This window comes from Vidua macroura, chromosome 6 (genome assembly GCF_024509145.1).
Source record: "Vidua macroura isolate BioBank_ID:100142 chromosome 6, ASM2450914v1, whole genome shotgun sequence".
Lineage (NCBI taxonomy): Eukaryota > Metazoa > Chordata > Aves > Passeriformes > Viduidae > Vidua > Vidua macroura.
The window spans coordinates 7,959,209-7,980,097 of record NC_071576.1 but is presented as its reverse complement, the minus strand read 5'-3'; the positions used below and the strand labels follow the sequence as shown (position 1 = coordinate 7,980,097).

Below are 20,889 nucleotides of genomic sequence, written 5' to 3'. Positions count from 1 at the left end.
CAGCTTTGCTGCCACCACCCAGGGCACAACTCTGAGCTCTGCTGATCTCAGCCAGCCCCAGACTTTGATGTAGAGGGTACCACTGCAATTCACTCGGGCATCACAGCCCCTCACAGCTTCAGTATTCCCTGGATGCTTGACTTGAGCTGGCATAGATGTCATTTTCTGAGGTGCCAGACTCTCCTCACTCCTGCTGCAATGAGACCACAGCAGAAGCATCAAACTAAAGCCTCCAGTGTGGACAGAGAATGGGGACAGCAGCAGCAGCATGCCCGGAGGGGAGAGGTTATGGCTTTGCTTTGAAAGGACAAAGATGGAGTGCAGCGAAGGCATGAGGATTAAGCAAATGCTAATGGTGAGCAGGTAAATGGGTGATCAGATCAGAGGGAGAGCTGCAGGCCCTTGCATGTGGGGACAGGCAGAATTGTGGGGCAGCTGCTGGCCACGGGGCTCTTCCTGGGGCTGCTGCTCCTGCTCTCACAGTGGTGCTGCTGCGCCTGCTTTCCAGGCTGCTCATGGCAGGTTGCTCTGTGCTGCTCTTGTTCCAGCCCTACCACTTATTATGAACAGGCACATTGCACATTTCAAGGTATTTTTCTACTGATTGTGATGTAAGCAAGAGTATGACAAAATGTGGTCATGAATATTTCAGGGTGATCATAGGAAGACCTTCAGCAGTTAAAATTTCTTCAGTGACAGACATTTGGTGGGACTTGAAGACACAGAGGTGTTGAAAGATGGTTCCCTGCCATTCAGTTCTGCAAGGAGAGGGGTGATGGAATGTGTCAGGCTCTCATGGAATGGTAATTTCCCAGTTTGCCAGGAGACCTTTCAGTCATCCTTGTGTGGACCTTCCTCAATACAGGGGAAAATTGCAGTCCCTTAGAAATTCATCCCATGGGCAAAAAGAGACTTGGAAATGATATCTTTGCTCAACAAATGATCAGTGTGCAAAATTATTAAATAAAAATAAAAAAAATTATGTGTCGTGGTTTAACCCAGGACAATTAGATTTTGTACATTACTTACTTAGCTAGGAGGGAAGATATTTTTCCACTGGAATATTTCTTTCTGCTCTCCAACGTTTATGATTTCTCATGAGCAGCAATTCTTCAACTGCACTTCCAAACATTGAGGGGAGCAATTGAGGACACTGTGGAATTGAACACTGGAAGGAAACCAGAAGACTGCTTTTCTCAATCCATAGGGGTGTCTCAACCTGAGTCTTTTGCTGAACTCAAACCATCCCCAAACACCAGCAGTTGTTTCTGGTTATTGTCTTAGAATAACACCAGTGGCTTTCCTGGGGCCTTGTTCACAATAGGGACTGCTTTGGATTTCTCCAGGGGGAGGGGATGACCCAACTTGGTGCACATTAACCCTGCTAGACCCTTCCTCCCTGGCCCCTGTGCTGGGCTGCCATTGGGAACTGAGCCTCTCCCCTCCTGTGCCCTGAGCTGTGGGACTGTGGGCACATCCACCTGCCCACTTGGAATATGCTCCTTCCCACTTTAAAGCTGCATGTCCATGTTTTGGGTCTAAATTGAAGCTGGGCTCCACAGGCAGCTAAGCCCAAACCAGACCTGAACCCCCAAATTTATCCTGGTTCAAATACCTGGGAGACGACTGCTGTGAATTAGACAGTAAGTTGCTTTGTTTCTCATTCCTGAATCATCCTCTTTTACTGCCTCACGTTTTCAGCAATGAATGAGTCCAACTGCCAGTTTGGAGAATTATTTTTGTGGCAGAGCGTGCCTGATGGAAGAGACAACCATTGCTATCCATTTCCATTAGCAGCCTGTCAATAGAAATTAAATTACATGAATAAGGCACTATCAGTGCCAACATCACTGCAGGAAAACATTAATTAATCCTCATTTACATTAGTCAGTGCTACCATCAAATAGACTCTTCTGTTGCTACCAAAGACATTTCCACAAATGATTGTTGCTGTCTGATAAACAGATTCACAGAACCTCACTGACTCACTTGTTGGGCACTTGCCATCACATTTGGGGTCTGAATGAAGCTAATGCTTCGTAGGGTCCTATTCAAAGCCCAGGTTTGACATTAGGCCTTCCAGTCATATTCAACCCAACACAGACACCAAAGAGGTGGGGCTTTGGGCTATAAAGAAAACAATTCCCCAGCTAACTTATAATACTCATAGCAAATTTATTTCTGTGAGGTGTTCAAGATGTGCCTGTCACCAGTGTAAATAAACATCCCTGAGGGTCTGGTGATCTTTCAGAGGGGGCTGCACAATAGAGGGAAAATGGAGGGGACTGATTCTTGCCTTCTGGCTTGGGGAGGAAGGATGAAAAGCTAAACTCCTTTCTGAGAGAACATTTAAGTCAGACATGCCCTATTTAAACGACAGGATGTCTTTACTTTTGACTTTTTGAGCCCTGCTGAAATCCAGATTTGCAAACAGGCTCTGCCTTCACCGCAGGCTGAAGGAACAGACATCTAAACTCCAGTGCCCTCTGAGGGGCTCCAAGCCTGGCTCTGCAGCCAATCCCCATCTGCCAGCCTTCTGTCCCAGGGAAAGAGAGCAAGGAGCAGTGCTGCTGCACCAGGAGAGCTGTCTTTTGCACACACCTTGTGGGAGATTAAAAAAACATGGTACATGGCAAGATTCACAGCTGGGGCTCACCCAGTGCTGGAGAAGTGACAAGAGTGTGACCATAAAGAGTCATCACTATCCCAAAGGCTTCTCCCTAATGCTCTCACCACTCCATCCATCCATTGAGCTGGCACACCTGACTTAACCACCAAACATTGGCATGGATCTGTAGCATAAGCAATGCAAACTCTTGGCTTTCCTCTGGGCACCTCCTGGGAAGGCAGGGTCTGCAAGCTGGGATGGTTCAGAAAGCACTTGGGAGAGGTACTGTACCTGATTTGGGACTGTTCCCAGATCTGAACACTGGACACAGCAATAGTTACACTATTTCCAAGTCCTCCCATGACTGTGGAGGAAGCACTGTGACCTGATGGAGCTCCAAAAGCTGTGCAGGTGTTGGCTCAGGCTGAGCCACACAAAAGATGGAGCTGGTCACTTCAGGTGCCTCTGCCTGTGGTGGAAACCAGAAATTATGACAGCAGTCCTGGTAGCAAAAAACAGAGGGATGAAGAAGGATGAGTGAGGAAGAAGCAAAGAAAATGCCAGAACATCTCAAAATCATGGCAACAACTTTCTAGGTAAGTTGCACTGCAGGGCTTGCTTTGCTGGCCACTGAGGTGACTGTGTTTCAGCATCACAAATATGTTATTCTGCTTTGCTGCAGGAGACAAAATGGCCTAATAGGAGGTGGGAATAGGTGGAAATGGAAATTACAATCAGCAGCAGCTTTTGCCAAGAGATAAGAAATGCCATTAGCAGCTCTTCTCTGTGGCAGACTGCTGGGTCATTGGTGCTGCTCCTCCTCCCTGAGCGTTCAGGAGAGCATTTCCCCCAGCCTTCAGCACTGCAAATTCACATCTCCACTGGAGAACTGTGCACTTGTGCTCGGGGTCTTTCTTTTAACCCACGTGCAAAAGTAGCACTAGGCCTGTACACTGAAAAGCACTATTTTGAGCTAAAAATGGTGAATAGAGAAATAACAGAAAAATCGGCCTGAAGCCTCTGGGTTATGGTAGGTTTTGAAATCCTTTTCAGTGCTTTGACTATATAGTATCTGGCACAAACTGATGGTCACTGTAATAAGTCTTTAAATCTACTTTAAGTGCCCTTCCACTTCTTTTCTTCCTTGTGTTCAGCATCCAAATGACTATATGGGGATGTATTAAGCAATAAACAGTAGAGTCCAGATACAAAAGCTTAGCTGGGATAAAGCTAAGGCAATATCCACACATCCAGTCCATGCACAGGCAAAAGCAAGAGCAGGAAATGTAGGATGAACCTCAGGAACACAGCACATGAAAGCAAAATATACCCCATAACCCTCCTGAGATTTAGAGTGAGGAAGTGGAGATGTAAACAGCATCTACTTCTTGGTCCTGTTCCAGCATGAGCAGTCATGGGAGGACAGGGATGGGCAGCAGTTCCCACCCTGGGTAGGAGATGCTGAAATGGGGCTTTGAAGCCCTGCTGGTCCATGGAGGGGCTGCCTCCTGCAGAGCCCAGCCTGGTCCTGCTGGATGTGGGCGTGCAGGCATCGACCTCCCTGCTCCATCTTGCTCTCCATCCCTCCATCTGTGGGGAGGGAAGTGTTTTGGTGCATGTTCCCCTGACCCTGATGCCTGAAAAGGTCTCTGTGGGAGATAATGGTGAGCAGCCCTGGAAGAAAGCTGAGTTAAATCTGACTCACAGTGATTGCTTGAAACGTGCTCCCCAGTCACCTGCTGCCTTGTACCGAGTGCCAGATTAACATAATGAACCCCTGATCCTTCACTTAATAGCTACACTGTGGCTCAAAAGCTGGGGACTCCTACACCATGTAAATTTGCCTGGATTTGATACGCCTACTGGTGACCTCCAGCCCTTTTAAAAATGCTTTCGTTCCTCAGAATAGAATGGATTTATTCTTTTTTTTTTTTTTTATTTCAGTGAGATAAATGGAACAGGAGTCAGGTCCCTAATGTTATGTTAAACTGCATTGAATTAGCTGAGGCAGAAAAATCTCAACTCAGGTAAAATGTCAGGTATTTAGGATTTTTAAATGCTTATCTCTAGCTTTCCTTGAATGAGCTGCTTTGTTTCTTTGTTTGTTTTTTCACAGTAAATAAGTTTTTCTCACTTTTCCGGATAATTAACCTTTCTGCTTCAAAGCCAAGGGTGAGGATATGAGGACTGATATGCCAGGGGGACAGGCACAATTGGAATAATAGAATAACAGAATTCTTTGGGTTGGAAGGGACCTTAAAGTTCATCCTATTCCACCCCCTTGCCATGGGTAGGGATATCTGATTAGGAGTAATCAGATAAAAACAATGTGGCACCAGGAAAGACTGATAGTGCCAAAATCAGGGAAGAAATTGTGGATAGTCTTACCCTGATGTGCTTAAAGAGCAGGAAGTTAAAAGAAGTCAACTGCAGTATGAGCTGAGACATCAAAGAAAAAAAATCACCTTCAAATTACTCATCACCTTAGAAAATACACTTTTAATTGAAAACAATCTCCTTAACTAAACTCAAAGACTTGTTTTCATCAAGCCCTGTTCCATCTGGCCAAGGCTGTATTCAGCAGCTGGAATCTCCCACATGGCCAGTACTCCTATGGCATGGTAACAACTTGGTGTCCATGTACCATGCACTCCCACATGGTTTCTCCCACAGCCTGGGGATGGGCAGCCAAACAGGGGGCTTGGCAAGGGGCAAACCCTGCTCAGTGGCAGTGACAGAGGTGACTTCCTTCTGTTTTGCTCCTGGACACAAGGTGAATCCAGCTGTAAGATGTGATGGGGCACTCTTCATGTGCTGTGTGCCACTTCCCTCCAGCTCTCAGTCTTTGCACTCCAGGAGGGGCTGGGGGCTCACTGGGAGCACACAGGGCTCGGGGGACTCTTTCAGTGACTGCTGAAGAAAGCAGGTGGTGGGTTAGATGAGGGAGAACAGATGGTCTGAGGAGGGTGTTCCTGCACCAGGCTGGAGAAATCATCTCTTCCCTGCACCTCCCTCATGCAAGCTGCACAAAGTATGTGGCAAACTATTCACACACACTTTTTTGGTGTATTCCTATTTTTTTTTTTTTTCTGTGCACAGTATGAGACACTCATTTATTTTACTGTGATGCATTGCCACCACACTTTATAGCACCTGAGTGTCTTCCATATGAGGAGCCAAGGTGAAGTCCCTGGACAGGAATGATCATTTGCTTTGTGCTTTCTTGTCTCTCCTGTCCCTTCATGGGTATGCTGAACAGGCGTGTACAGGTGCACCTCAGGTGGGAAGAGAGGGGAGAGGTGGGAGATATCCACTGATTTGGCTGTGCCTCTGCAGGGATGTAAGGGCACAAGCTCTCCATTAATACTTCAGATATTCTGATGTCTGAATGCTCAGAGGCAGTGCAAAGTCTTTATGTTCAAACTGCAAAGTCTGCTTGGTGCTATGAAACATGAAACATTCAGAAATATATCAGGTTGAGCACTCTTAGTAATTGGAAAGTAGCAATTTTGACCTTAATGTACTAGTTTCTCATTTTTTCAGCTTTCCAAAAGAGGTAATGTCACCAGGTCTCTCAGGGAGATGCAGGTGGGCCCCTCAATGCTGGCAACCTGCTCAGCTACTGCAAAGAGCAATTGGTCTGAATGAGTCATGAAAATTGAGGTGTTGATGTAGTTGAAGACATCCTTAATGCTGCTGATTTACCTGTGCAGTACTTGGTTTTCCAGTCCTATTTATAGTTTCAAAGATATAAACTGTTCCTTGCCAGTCCATGAGAAGTAAGAGGGAAAGAAAAGGATCATCCTCAGATTGCAGGTTCATGGCTTGATCCTGGGATGGCTGTTCATTGACTCAGTTAAAATAACTTGAAAGATTTTCTATCTCTAATGTCAGCTACATCTCAAATGAGACACAGCAGAATGGTGGGCTGAAAGCTTCTGTAGAAAGGAGATGGAGAATGGCCAGGATGGTGAGATATCAAGTCCATTTGGCTACACAGACTTCTTGTTTGTGTTGCTGTTATACTTGGAGGCCCAGCTGTGGCCCAGCACCTCAGTTTGGAGAGTTGCTGGTTCTCCTCCTCTCTTGCTCATTTGCTTTGAGATAACAGGTAATTGAATGGGAAATAGAAGTTGGGCAAGAGACCAGGACATGCTTTGGTTCTCAAAGGCTACTCAGAAAAAGTGAGGCATTTCTATGGATAAGTACATGCCAGACATCCCATCAGGGACATGTTTAATAAGTCAACAGTGATGACCCCCCTAAAAATTGCCATTTGCCTTAGATAAGACATATCTCTCTGATAACCTCAATATTTGCCTTATTCAAGATAATTCCCATAACAAGTAAAATGAACTTGATGCTATTTGTTTAAGCAAAATTATTTATGAAGGGAATGGCTGATGCTGTAACTCTCACACTCACAGGTGTTCTCGGGTAGGTGATGGTCACAGCCATGGCTGGCCTGGGCCAACAAGCACAGCACCTCAGGGCTCTTCCCATCCACTGTCCCTGGGAAGCTCACCCAGATGTCTGCCACAGCCCAGCTGGCCATGGTGAGACTGAGCAACGCTGCTGATACAATTTTAGTCAGTGTTTTCAGTGTCCTTTTTCAGTTTTCAGCCAAGGTCGTTCCTGGTTTCCAGGGGCTTTGGTGGCTGTGGCCGGGAGAAGGTGGCAGGCTGGGAAGGGCAGTGGTGAGGATGTGGCTGGGTCCATTGGCTGAGGGACATGGAGGTGGACTAGATCTCACATGGATGGGAAGGACAGCATTGTGTCCCCAGCCAGGGATGATGTGTTTTTCTTACCTGGTAAAGCAAAATGTTGAATGTAAGAGATAATTCTCTGCAAGCCAAGAAATGGAGAAAATGCTAGAGAAGGGAAATAGAAGAAAAAATTCTCCTGAAAGCAAGGCAAGCTTTCACCATCAAGAAAATTTTTTGCAAAAGAAACAGCAGAGATTTTAACTTTTTCACTGTAGTTCATATAAGTAAATATATATATATGCATGGATGTGTGTGAGTGTCAATGTCAAATCCCCCAGTCCAAGCCTGGTATGCTGACCACTCAATTGAACCTGTGAGGAACATTATACAGACCTACAGACCCAGGAATGACAAGGATTTTACAATGGGCATATACACACACAGGACCCCGAAGCCTAATAAGGAAACTCTTTACCATTTGTTTAAAGACTACATAATTTATGTTTTTCATCATCTCACAGGGGAGAGAAGGTTGTTTACTTTGATTTGTTGATGCAGCAATTTTAAACACACAGTATGGTATGTGGAGTCTATCTGGAACAAAACACACCTTATTGATCATGGTGTAACTAACTCAAAAGCCATGGCAGGTAAAGAAGGGAATTGTGTAAAGCATAGAGAGTGCACTATTCTCATTCATATTATACACCAGATCTCTTTATGTGATGTTTGTGATCAAAAGCACCTCGCATGACAGAAAAATTAAAAAGTAAGGTTTAAAATGCCAGATCTGAGTTGTGCCTTGAGGGCAGAAGGAGGGAGAGGCACCCACAGAGTCACCCCATGCTGCACAGCTCCCAGAAGCCATGGGTTGAGGTTTGAGCTCTCAGGGGCAGGTAGCTGTGGGACCAGAGGAACAGTGAGGCAACTCCATGGAAAATCTGCAATGATAAATTGTTTGCTCTTAATATAAGCAGGTTCATAAACCAAACTGATCCCTGAAGCTTGATAGAGACCAGATACCAGAAGGCACATTTTCAGCTGCAGAGCTGGCAGAAAGCATACCTGGGATCCTGACCCAGGTGTAGCATTACATGATGTTTGAGATAGGTTGGATTACTCACCATGTCCTCACTAGGTTACCCAGTGCTGTGCTGTACAGTGAGGCTCTCAGAGCTAAAACAAGCTTTGATTTTGTCATCACAGGCAGAGTGCTCTGTCTTGGGTCTGTCTGATGGTGCTTTGGGAGCACAGTCTGTCTGATGGAGCTGCCAAGCAAAGCATCATCAGGCGTGGGGCTGAGCATGGCCCATCACTGACACCAGCAGCAGAGGTGGGCAAGCTGGACAAGCCCCTGGGACGGGGCTCTCCCTGCAGCTGCCCTGGACACGTAAAGTCCCCCTTGGTGGCAGCGCAGGTGCAGCAGTGATGCTGACCCCAGATTGGCCATGGGGACCATGCTGGAGCCCAGGTGGCCTCATGATTTCCTTCTGTGCAGGCCTCATCACCCCATCCTCCCCTCAGTCCCTGCAGCTGGGAGCTGACAGCCCCTCCTTTCACTCCCGTATCCTCACATCTCCTCTTGTTTTCATTCCCAGTACACAAGCACACTGATGGTCCTAAGTGGGGAGAGCAGACCTTCAATTCTTCAAACTTTTTACAAGAAAAGAGTGCACTTTGCCTAATATGGGCTGCTCCCTTGGCTCTTTGCTTACATCTATAATTTTAAACAGAAGGAGTGGGTTTTGCTGGTGCCTTTTATCCCCTCCTCATTCCCCTTTGTTTTACTGTAAGGAAAATGTAGCCACACAGTCTTACTTCTTTGTGCAAAGGGTTCGCATTCAGGAAAGAGATGAGAAGTAACAATTTAAGTTTGATAGCACATTTTCATAGACCTGATAATCAAATGGTAGGTGTACACTGAAAAAGCCAGATTCTGCCTTCAGTTCCTGAGCCAGATTGAAGTAGCTGGACTAACCAGAGATCTAATTCAAGCCTCGAGCTTTGTTTACACCAACTACTTTTTTTTTTATTCTGAATGCTCTTAACATAAATTGTTACTCTTTTTTTTTTTTTTTTTTGGTAATACTTGTCTTTTATGTTTACATCTTAATGCAGCTGGGAATTTATTGATAGTATCTCTTATCAGAACTTCTTGCATGGTGCCAAATGTCTTCTGAAACATTTCATAGGGACAGAAAAAAAGAATTTCATCATGCAGGGACTCGTCCTGTAGCTTAACTTTTTATTAGAGGTCATGAAATCAAGATATTTAGCCTCAAAGTGGTTAATGGCTAGAGCAGACTAAGAAAATCCTCTCCTTATCACTTCCTGCCCTTTTCCCACTGAGATATTTTTTGACAAAATGAAGTTTTAGCTGCAGTGAAGCATTATGGCTTTCCTCAGGAAAACCTAGTTTCTCTTACAGAATATAGAAGCACTTTTTTATAGTAAAATTTCCAGTTTCTTATAGCAAAAATGTCTCAGCAGAAATGTTTCGACTAAATTGACTGATAGCAGTGTGCCTCTGTTCCTATCTATTACTAGAATATATTCCAGACAGAACTTGAAATTAAGTAGACAGCTATTAATACAACTCCTTTCAGCTTCTGAATTCTTATGTTCACATGATTCCCTCTGATTTTTCTTTGTTCATGCAATAATCCTTCCTTCCCTGTTCAGTACATGCTCGGTTTGCCTTTAATGTTCATTTTGCACTAAAGTTGCCAAATATGAATAGTATGAACATCAAATGCTTTTCAGCATCTCATCCCTCTGCTCCCTTGGTTTGTCAAGGTACCCAGGCTGTCATTACAAATACAAATATGACCTGCTGTTATGACAAACAGCAGCAGCTAAAGGAGCATCAGGCAGTGCAAGGGAGGGGGGGCCACCCCTCTGTTGACTCTTTTGGAGCCTTTGGAGGCCTCAAGGTGATGCCCACATGGGTGAGCATGGTGACCCAGGTATCAGCTTGGTACAGGGTGGTGTGACAGCCTGCCTCTCTGCCTCATTAGCTCTGGGCATGATGAGTTTCAAACAAAAAATCCCTTCTCACCTTCCTCCCAGCAACTTGCTCCATCCTCTTGGCCATGCTTCTGGAAAGGTACTGGGGTCTGGTGAGGACAATGTCAGAGATCAGAGTTGGTTGTGGGGAAAATGTGGGTTTTTTTTCTCCTTCCCTGTGTTATTTTCCAGCTGGATCAGTTTCCTAGGCTGGCTCAAAGACACGCTGTATGGGCAGGTATGTGTCAGGAGGGATTTTCCCTGGTGCTGGCTCAGGATGAGGTGTGGAGAGATGCAGGAATGTCAAGAACCAGCCATGCTGTTGAACAAGACCCCTCATCCCCACATCTTGGCCCAGGTGGCTGGAGCAGCCTCTGGTGAAATGGAACCCAAATGCCTCCAACAGGCTCTTGATTAAGCCATTATGTTTGTGACTAATTTCTTAAATATCTGCTTTCCTTCTTATGTTCTCTCAAGAGCCTCCCACCGCGCAGTTGACTCACACGTGAGCAGGTGCTGCTGGCAGAGGCAGCAGGTGCTGGTCCCTCCACCCCTGCCCCCATACCAAGCCCCAGCACTGCTCCTCTGGTATCCCCCATCCCCAGCACAGCACAGGGATTCTGCCCAGACCTGTCCTGCTGCTGGTGGGGCCAGGGAAATTACACCATGATGTAGCTCACAACATCCAAAGACCCATCTGGGTGGCAAAACCCCCCAATTTTCCTGTTTACTTTCTCTTTCAATGAGGAAGATAAGGGTTTGCAGTGCACAAGGTGGGTTCTGGCATAAGAAATCAAAGAAAATATCTCATCATTTTTTTCCATCCAGAAAGTGTCTCATAATTTCTGTGATGCATCCACATTTCAGAAATCATCATTTTCAGTGCTAAGTACTGCACAGACCGGGCCATGGCATTGGGGCTGGGTGATCAGGTCAGGCCTGTGAACAAGCTGGTCAGCTGCACAGTGGGAATGAGAACTGTGTTTAACTGCAGCTGTTACACCACTGACAAATGAACCTGCTCTCCTCCTGAGTCAGTCTTTCTTAAGGGAATGACAGGAGGAGCCGACTCACACAATGCTGTAATGAAAAAATCACAGGAGCACTTGTTCAAAAATTGCAGCTCAAGCATTGCCTGAGAGGAAAGTAATCCAGCAGCCTCAGGCCTGTGGGTAGAGCTCACCATGCCCCTAGTCAAGGCATGGACACCAGAGCTGGACCTCACTTTGCATTTATGGGAAGGTCAAGCAGGAAGGAAGTCAAAGCAAAGAGTTGCATTTCCTTGAGTCAGGCATGGGTGAGAGGATTTTCACTGCTTGGCTGCTACTGAAAGTCTCCTCTGTCTTCTGGCAAAACCCTACCATGATTCAAGTCATGATCTGGGGAGCTGTGGGCTGCTGGAGGAGGGAAGGCCCCTGTATGTGGAACACCATTTTTCCATTGAGATTCCCTTGGTGGTCCATAGGTCACACCCAGGTTGCTCGTTGGCCCAGGCCAGCCATGGCTGTGACCATCACCTACCTGAGAACACCTGCGAGTGTGAGAGTTACAGCTCCATCCATCCAGAGGAGACAAAGAAGGTTCGTGCAAGCAGGGAGTCCTGCTGAAACAGCTTCAGAATCACTCTGTATGGATCTGGGTTTGTTCTACGGGGACCAAAATGGCATAATCCACTTATTTTGGGAGCTATAGATCCCCCTTTGCTCTTGCAAGCCGTTTGCCAGCCATGCTCTGCTCTCTGCACTGCTAAAGGCCCTGCAGGGTGTCAGGGAGGGCCCAAGACAACCAGCCAGCCAGGCAGCAGCAAGAAATGTCACCACACAGCTCTGCAGGGAGGAGAGAAAGGGCAGCAGACACCTGTCTCAAAAAGCCCCAAAACACTACTAAGCTCTGGTGGCAAGAAAAATATCACTGGGAAAGATGTTCCTGTCTGCGCTGAGACTGTGCTGAGCCAGCTGGTGGATCTATACAATTGCCAGACCCCTTCCTTCCTCCTCCTTAGCTTGGGAGAGCAGATGCAGCACCACTGAGCTCATTCCTGCTTTTTCTTCCATATTAGGTAGACCCTTAAGTGTTGTGCCCTTCGCAGAGCTCACATCATCTCCAGACAGCAGCAGATGGCACTCGACGGCTTGTGTGGTGTCCGCAACTCCTTATGCCTGTCTCACCCTTCTGCAGGCTCCAATCCCTCCCGCACCATCGTGCCCCACCACATCATCTCTTGGCAGTGCCACCACTGGAGCACGCCCTTTCTCCTGTTTAAAGATATCCAGGTGCCACCAGTGTTGCTGTGAGCTCCCTGTCACAGGGTTCCACTTGCATCGCACTTCTGGTGCTGTGCAGACAGCACCGCTGTCCCAAAGAGGTGGCAAAGATGTCCCTGCCTCTGCCAGAGGCCTCCTGAGGCTTGTACAAAACCTGGGGCCTTGTATCAAACCTGGGGCCTTGTGTCAAACCTGGGGCCTTGTGTCAAACCTGGGGCCTTGTATCAAACCTGGGGCCTTGTGTCAAACTTGGGGCCCTTGTGTCAAACCTGAGGCCTTGCATCAAACTTCAGGCCTTGTATCAAAGGTCCAAGAGCACCCTCACAAGCACAGACATCAGCACCAAGGGAAACAATCCCATCTCATCGCAGGGGATGTCAAGGAGCAAAGCATCCCTGTGTCACATTATACAGTTTTATATTTGACAAGGTTTCATCCTGCTTTGAAAGGAAAGCCCTGGGTGCCCAATCTGGAGTGGCGGGTCTGCATTTGCTGGGTGTCAGGGCTGTGGGTGCCCCAGGCCATTGTGAGAGGCTGAGCTGGGGTGGGACAAAGGGCAGGGCTGGCCTGCCCATGATGTCCCTTGTACCAGGCTGGAGGCTGCGCTGGACGAGAGCCAGAGCACAGACTTGGGCATCCAAGAGAGTGCTTCCCCTCTTGCACCCAGGGCCCCTCGCAGGAGCTTCTTGGGCGCAGCTCAGGATGGCTGCTGCTGTGGCTGTGGCTGTGGCTGTGGCTGTGGCTGTGGCTGTGGCTGTGGCTGTGGCAGCAGCAGGGCTTTGGTGTCTGCCAGCTGCCTGGCTCCCTCTCCTTCCTGCCCCCACTTCCCTGAGCCTCCTATCTCTACTTCTCCTCCTCCTATATCCCTCAGAGCCTCCCTCATCCCTTGTGTCCCTTGTCCATGGCAGCCATAATCTTCCTGGTCTGGCTTGTGCACAGCCCTATCCAGGATGCAGAGGTGGTTGGGGAAGGGCTGGAGAAGGAGACGTGTCTGCACATGGAAGTGCGTGCCAAGTGCCAGGAGTGGCAGAGGATTCGGCTGCTGTGGGACCCGGAGCAGAGTGGCAGCTCCTAGGGTGTCACATTCTGGGCTACCTTGCAGCAATGGCTGCTCTGGGCTGCTGCTGCAGTCTTGGTCCTGCTCTTGGTTCTGTGCTTTCTCCTCCAAAAAAGGAGCCAGATCCATCTAGCAACAATGTGGATGAGACCGAAAAAGATGAAGGAAACAATGCTATGGCAAAGAAAGTCCTGGAGACAAGTCCCAACACACAGAGCTCAGCTTGTAGGGACTCACACCTGATGAGGGACTTGGTGTATATTAGAAGTAGTTCACGTTTAAGTAGTTAATATGTAGATAGTGCACTTATTCCCCACCAATTGTTAAGTAGCTACTGTGCAGTTAGTGGATATATGCTCGGTAGGGAGAGTTAGTGTATTTATTCCTGCTTTCCTGTTTTCTCAATAAAATACAGTGTTCCAGAATCTGGATTGTGCAAGTTCTTATTGTAGTCCACCAGCCCTATTGTGCTGAATCGGTTCTAATCAGAAATTCAGCCTATTTGCACTCTGCCCATCTTATCTCACATGATGACCTGCAACTCATTAGGGTTTAATTTCTGCTGAATTTCTCTACCTCATCAGTCACCCTATGGCCTTGCCAGGGGTCTGGTGCCGAAGTGAGCATGCTGGATACAGAGACTGGGCTGCTATATCAGCAGTGGGATTTGCTGCTGCACCTTTCCTCCAGATGCAGAAGCAGACTATTGATTCAGAGTTGATTTAGCTGAGAAGTCTGTGGAAGGTAACTTCAGTGTGGACACTGTGCAAGGAGAAAATAACTTGAAATTTTTTCAGGTATTTTATGCTTTCGCTTCCCATCACAGAGCAGTCTTTGCAGCCAAGGGGAGAAGGTGTGCACTTAGCTGATAAAAATAAACAGCATTCTCAATTGCATTCCTGGATTTAATGTTTGCAGATCTGATATTCACTTATGTTGCTCCAGCAAGCGTTAGTACGCTCAAATACTAAATATTTACATAGTGTGTGTCACGTGTAGATGGGGAGGAGGGAAAGTATCATCCCTCCGTCTTAGAGGAGAGTTAAGTGACTTTTCCATGCTTGATCTGGACCCTAACAGGACCTGAAATCCATCAGAGCTCTTGGGGCACAGGGTTGCTCTCTTTCCCTGGGACTTTGGGAGCCATGATTTTGGGAAATGGTGTCCCTTGCCAGGGGTAAAGGAGCAATAGGGAATTTGGCATAGAAATTGGATAAAGCTTTGGGTGCCCCATCCAAAAATCAGGCCCTTGTTGTGCACTGTGATAGCATCAGTGAGACCAGGCGGCTCTACCTCATGCACGGCTTAATTTCACCCAGGAAACCATGCCAGGGACTTTAAAGAAGCAGCTGCCCCCTAATTCCAAAAATCACCCAGACTTCTGAGAAAACTCATCTCTTCCAGCCTGTGCAGCAAACAAATTGTTGCTCTTTCTGTTGACAACCAAGCCATAAATTATCCCATTATAAAAGGGAACAGCAGCCAGAGGAGCTGTGCTCAAACCAGCTAGCAGGCATTTTATTTTAGCAGGGAAGGGCAAAACCCTTGTGTTTAAAAAAAATGCCTCCCAGTTTACTCAAGGTGCCCAGCAGCCTGCTGGCTTCTATAGGTTCCTACTGTAAAGGTCACATAGATGGCTTGGGAATAATGCATTCCCCTTGCTCATGTCAGGCGGATGGAGCTGAAAGTCTCTCAGGACTGGTTGTCTCCTGCATGTTTATTTTATTCAGTGGTATCATGTCAGTGTGTCTGCCTAAATATAGCTTCTGTGAAGAGCATTTCTAAGTTTCCTGTTACAGTTTCACTCGCAGTTACCTTACAGTAAATGGAGGAAAATCAATGTAATCTCAATTACACACCGCTTCTAAATGTGCCTTGCTGGAAATTCTGCCCGGATTGATTCTCCTCTCATGGCAACTGCCTGTCCCTCTCTTCCTTTCTCCTTCTCTAGCTCTCCTTTTTGTTGTAATAAACCACAATTTTATAGTTTAAAACCCCCTCACTCTCCTTTCTCTGATGTGCCCTGCCGATAAGGCTTTCACAGGAACCGAGAGTGCAGAAACCATGGAGTCCCTGGCCAGAGTTGCAACTGTGCAGTTGGGATTAATTGACTCTGTGGCATTAGGACATGACAATTTCAGCAGCTTCAACAAAGTAAACTGAGCAGAAGGGTCAAATTCAAGGTAATCTCTGAACAGCAAACATAAGCATAAAGATCCCTTCTTTTGTCTTTTGCAGAAAAGACAATCCTACAAGTAGCAAGAAAATGACTGACTGAAACATTTATTCCCTTTGCTGTGGTGTTTAAATACAGCTCACTCACCCCTCCCCACTGCCTTCTAGTAACACATATCCACAGACACACAGAAAAACTACTATTATCAAATCCCTGCAGTGTCAGTGGCAGCCGGTCACCAGTAAACAATCACAGCTATAAAATGATCCAACAGATGTTATGCTAAAGATGAGTAGTCCAAAATAGAAAGTCTAAAAATACATCTCCAGGGCCAAATCGCACCCTCTTTTTATGCTGTGCTCTGCCATTTTTGGCCCACAATTGGCAATTTGATTCCAAATGGAGGTAGTCCCACAGCCACAAGCACACTCTGGGATGGGACAGGATGGGGGGAAGTTGTCACGTGGGGCCCTGACTGCAGTGACCACCCACAGACTAGTCATAATCCTGAATAAGTTTATTGGAGATATTATTATTATTAACCCCTCAAATACCCCCGTAATCCAACACCAGGGGCTTTGCTGATGCAAACAGTCTCTCAGAAATTATGCACATTTAAAAATATTTTATTTTTAAAAACTCAGACCTGAGGTAGGATCTAATACCCAGCATGGCTGTGTTGGTATGTGCAAAAATCAAAGCACCAAAGCTTCAGCTGCTGCAGGAAAGTGGAGTGGAGTTATGGCAGAGAGAGATCAAGTCACAATAGGGGATGACACCACTGTGCTGCCCAACCCAAGATGGGGCTCGGCCTGGGTGTCCTGCACTCCCATCATGGGTCTCCAGTTCCTCAGTCCAGCAGGGATGTTTCATCAGGAGATTTTGGTTTTATCTTGCTTTCACATCCTGAGACTGAGCCAAAAGGAAAGCACGGATCCCTCAGGGGCTGAGCAGCTGCTTTGCATTACAATGTCTATTAAAGCCTGGAGATAAATGCAGGGTTATTCTCTGCTCTTTTGAAAGGAGAGACCTAGAAGTGTTGGCATCATCCTCTCTGTAGAGAAGGGTGTTGCAGCCAGAGGGACCCCAAAAAGGGACCTCACAGGCCTGTCACCATTAAGTCTTAGAGAGTTTGTTCCTACAAGTGTGCAGCAGGTGACACCAGTCATTTTGGCCTATCTGGGTACTATCTTGGGCTCTGATCCTATCGGACCTTGTGAGCCAAACAAGACAAGGCCACAGCAGCAGCTGGCTGGGAAATTTCCAGGAAAAAGAAGCAAGCAAGCAAGCAGCCTTTTCAAATCTGACCCTCTTCTCAGTTCAGGGCCCCTGCAAGGAGACTGGGACATGAGGCGGGATGGGGCATTAAAGTCTCAAATGCGAGGTCAGTTCAAAGACCTCACTCCCAGCTCAGCTCTACAACATGGCCTGGACAGGAGGCTGCATTTCCCAGCTCTCATTTTGATAGAGTTTCTTTGGCTCTTTAAAGGTTGTGTTTTTAGCTTGGGTCACCATCGAATGGAGGTGGATGGCCACAATATAGGCCCTGAGCAGAAATGGAACTTGCCCAGCCAGAAAGGGGGTATGGGATTAGTGGAAGGTTGAAAAGTAGAAAAGCTCCTGGAAGAGTGTCATATGTTCCACTCTCACCCCTGAAGGCAAGTGACTGGCTGCTTATATAAGAAACAGACACAGGTGGAGAAGCCCCGGCAGCTTCCATCACTGCCAGGATGGGGCAAGAGGGATGATCCAGAGGACACAGAGAGCTAGCACAGGGGGTATTCCAGTGCCCAGGGATGGCTCTGGCTGCCCCTCCACTCTGCTTGGCAGGACTGATGTTCAGTGAGCCTGACCCACCAGCCACATTTCTCATCCCAGTGTGGCACAGCCATCAGCCATGCATCCATGGGGCAGCTGCCCTGTGCTAGCTTACAACTGAGAATGCCAATGGGATGGGCTGAAAGGAGCTCTTCATGCTCATCCTTCCAGACCAGGAGCCTGTTTGCTGCTGCCTCTCTTGGCTGCTCTGGGAGGGTCAGAGAAGAGCCCTTCTCGAACTGCCAGGTGAACTGTCCTGCAAAGTGCCCTACAAATTGTCCTGCAATCTGCCCTGCAAACTGTCCTACAAAGTCCTAGACCAAGGCAAGGTGAGCTGCTGGGCCACCTGCCATGCCTGTTTGTCCATTTCTTGCCCATTTGCCCATTAGTCCATTTCTTGCCCATTAGTCCATCTCTTGCCCATTTGCCCATTGGCCGCTTGCCCATTTTTTGTCCATTTTTGCCCATTTGCCCGTTCGCTGCTCCCCGGGGCCGTTTGAATCTCCCTTGGCTGCTCCCAGCACCGCCCCCTCCTCCCCTGGTTCGCTGCTGGAGCCGGCGGGCCCCGGGGCTGTCCCGGGCTGGGGAACCCCCGGTACAGCTCGGTCTGACCCTCACCCCCACACTTACTTACCTCAGCCACCGACTGAGATTGTCACTGTTGTTCTTCCCTCTCTGCAGTGGTGCAAAGATGAGATAGGGATGAGATGGAAGGAGATGAAGGCCGGAGGTTTAGCAGCTGTCTGCAGGCACTGCCCCAGAAAGTGCTGATTTCTCACTTCACAGTGTGAATAGGAAATTTCATGTGATCTCAGCATCCCCCCTTCCCCACTGTCCTTCCCTGGTGATGAACACGCTTGTGCCAGCTCAGATTCAGTGACTGAAGCATGGAGACCACCTCCCTGTGCCTCTTACAGAAGCATTCAAAGACATGGAGGTGGCTTTGTAATGGAAACCAAACGAGTTGTCTCCTAAAACATGTTTTCTGGAAGGGTCCTGGCTCAGCTCCAGGATGGGCAATGGCCCTTTGGTTCTGCCTCGCACAAGTTTTATACGAGCTCTCCCTGCCCAAAGGACAGTGGATAGTTGACTTTGGCTGCCTGCATCCCTCATCCAGCTGGAGCACATAGCATTAGCTAGGATGTTCATATTTCTTGGTGAAAGAAAATAATAAAACCAAATCAAGTGTTAAGGGATGCCCAGCCTGTGTTTATTTTCTCCTGACGTGCTCACACATTTCCAGTTTTTCACAGACTAATTCTTACTCCCTGTGTTGTGGCTTTTTTTCAATTTTACAGAGACTTGAAGCTGAACTCATTTACACTAGAAAGATTGTTTCTTGCTTCAGCTTCCCAACATGGGTTAAAATCAAAAACATTAAAGTTTATTTTAAACACTTTAGTTTAGCAAAGCAATTTTCTCAGCATTCCAGCCTGCTGTCATTTTTTTTCACTGCTATTTGCAATGCATTAGGTGTAGTAAAGGAGTGTTTCACAATCCCATCTGTTTTCAAAGACCTTTCTAACAAACCCTACAATGAGGATATAATTCATGTGATGACCTTGGTCAAAAATAAACACAGGCCCCAAGGTGCAGCATGTGCAAGGGGGTTGATACACACACAGGTTTCACTATAAAAGAGGTTTTATGTGTCACTGTCTTGCCAAAGCTGGCTGGTCTTGTGCACACCCAGCAGCATCACTGCTGCTGGGCAGGGTAGATATTCTTTTGACTCATTTGGAATATACATTTTATGGTTTTAAATAGACCCCATAGCCTGGGCATGGGAAATGCCCATGAGCTGATGTTTGTAAATACATGATGCCATTACCTCGTCAGCAGAATGAACCTATGTGCCATATTGTTCAACAGCAGAACTTAAAAGGCATGATCAGACATTTTTGTGAGTGAGAAGGGGTTGGAGGAGGTAAGGTGGGTGAATAAATTTGACACAGATGACACAACTCTGCAGGCAGGTCCCCTAAGGAGAGGGCAGTTGGGTTTTCTGTGCTGCAGATCTGACTGCCACAGACCAGGCTTTAAGCAGCTGATCTGGAGCAGCTGCAGACTCAGCTGCTGTCATGGAGCATTGAGCCATACATGGACCAGGCTTTGACATTTCCCCCGACTTCTGAAAACCAGGTCACCTCTCAGGTATTAAAAGTCTAATTTTAGGCTCCTGGCTGCAGCAAGCATCCCTATAAATGCTCAGTTTCTCTGCCAAGCTTCTGTAGGCTGGAGGGGAAATTTGCATCAAGAAGGCTTTACTGTCTGCACTCTGAATGGAAATAAGAAAAAAAAAATACTCAGGAAGATCATTTGGACGGAGTTACCTCTGAGAAGGCGACACAAGCAATAGAGACAGGATTAGTTATTTTGTTTTTCAGCACAGTTTTAGGGTCCAGCTTGTGACTTTAACCATCTTTCCACCCTATATGAACTGCTGGCAGTTGCTGGCTGCCACCACACTGACTGTCCCTTGGAGCCCCTGGAATGGTCCATGCTCAGCACCAGTTACATGTAGAAACAAAACTGGGCCAGAAGCTGTGAGCAGCTTGAGATGCTGTTGGCTCTGTTGTCCCATCTCACATCTGCTGCACATGGGAAGGGAGATGGGGACTGCAGAAAACCTGGCATTTTGTGGGAAGGAGGTGGGAGCAGGAAGGGATAGTGGAGGCTTTGAGGAAGGAGCGGACTGGATACTTGCCACCCTGTCCCCATGGTTCCACACACATAACTGATACTCTGGGATGACCCCTGGGTTATCTGAGGCTGCAGATTAGCTAAGGACTTGTTTGAAAGGACAGTTATTTTACAGTGGTGTGAGTTATCTGAGATGCAGGCTATATGCATGAAAACACAATTCTTGGAGCTCCCCAATTCAAAGCATTGTGATGTGATAGTCAGATACATATTATAGGGCCTTAAATCATCTCTACAGCCCTGATTGCAAATTCACACAGTCTTGTCTCAGCATGCACCAGGATCAGAGTCAGACCTGGAAAAGATTCTTTGGGGATGGATTATTCAAGTGCTCCAAATTCCTGGTCCGTCTCTGGGAGAGGATACTGATTCAGTGCTACCTTTGTTTCCCCAGGCTTTCATCTTGGAGAAAGCCTGTGCCACTTGCAGAGAAGGTCCTGCAGATATTTGGGGCACAGCAGTTACATCCAGCCACTGCCACTCTCCTAACACAGGAGTACAGACACAGGCCAGCTGGCAGAGTGTCAAATCCTGGCCCTACAAAAACTCGT

At 47.2% G+C, this 20,889-nt stretch overlaps 1 long non-coding RNA gene across 1 annotated transcript; it reads right to left on the bottom strand.

The window, feature by feature from the left end:
* Positions 1-5,143: 5,143 nt before the first annotated feature.
* On the bottom strand, positions 5,144-12,334 carry LOC128808957 (uncharacterized). The gene is made up of 3 exons (XR_008437579.1): positions 11,842-12,334; positions 10,373-10,430; positions 5,144-7,416 (listed from the first exon to the last, which is right to left on the bottom strand). It is a non-coding gene; the product is annotated as an uncharacterized LOC128808957 (long non-coding RNA).
* Positions 12,335-20,889: the final 8,555 nt, after the last annotated feature.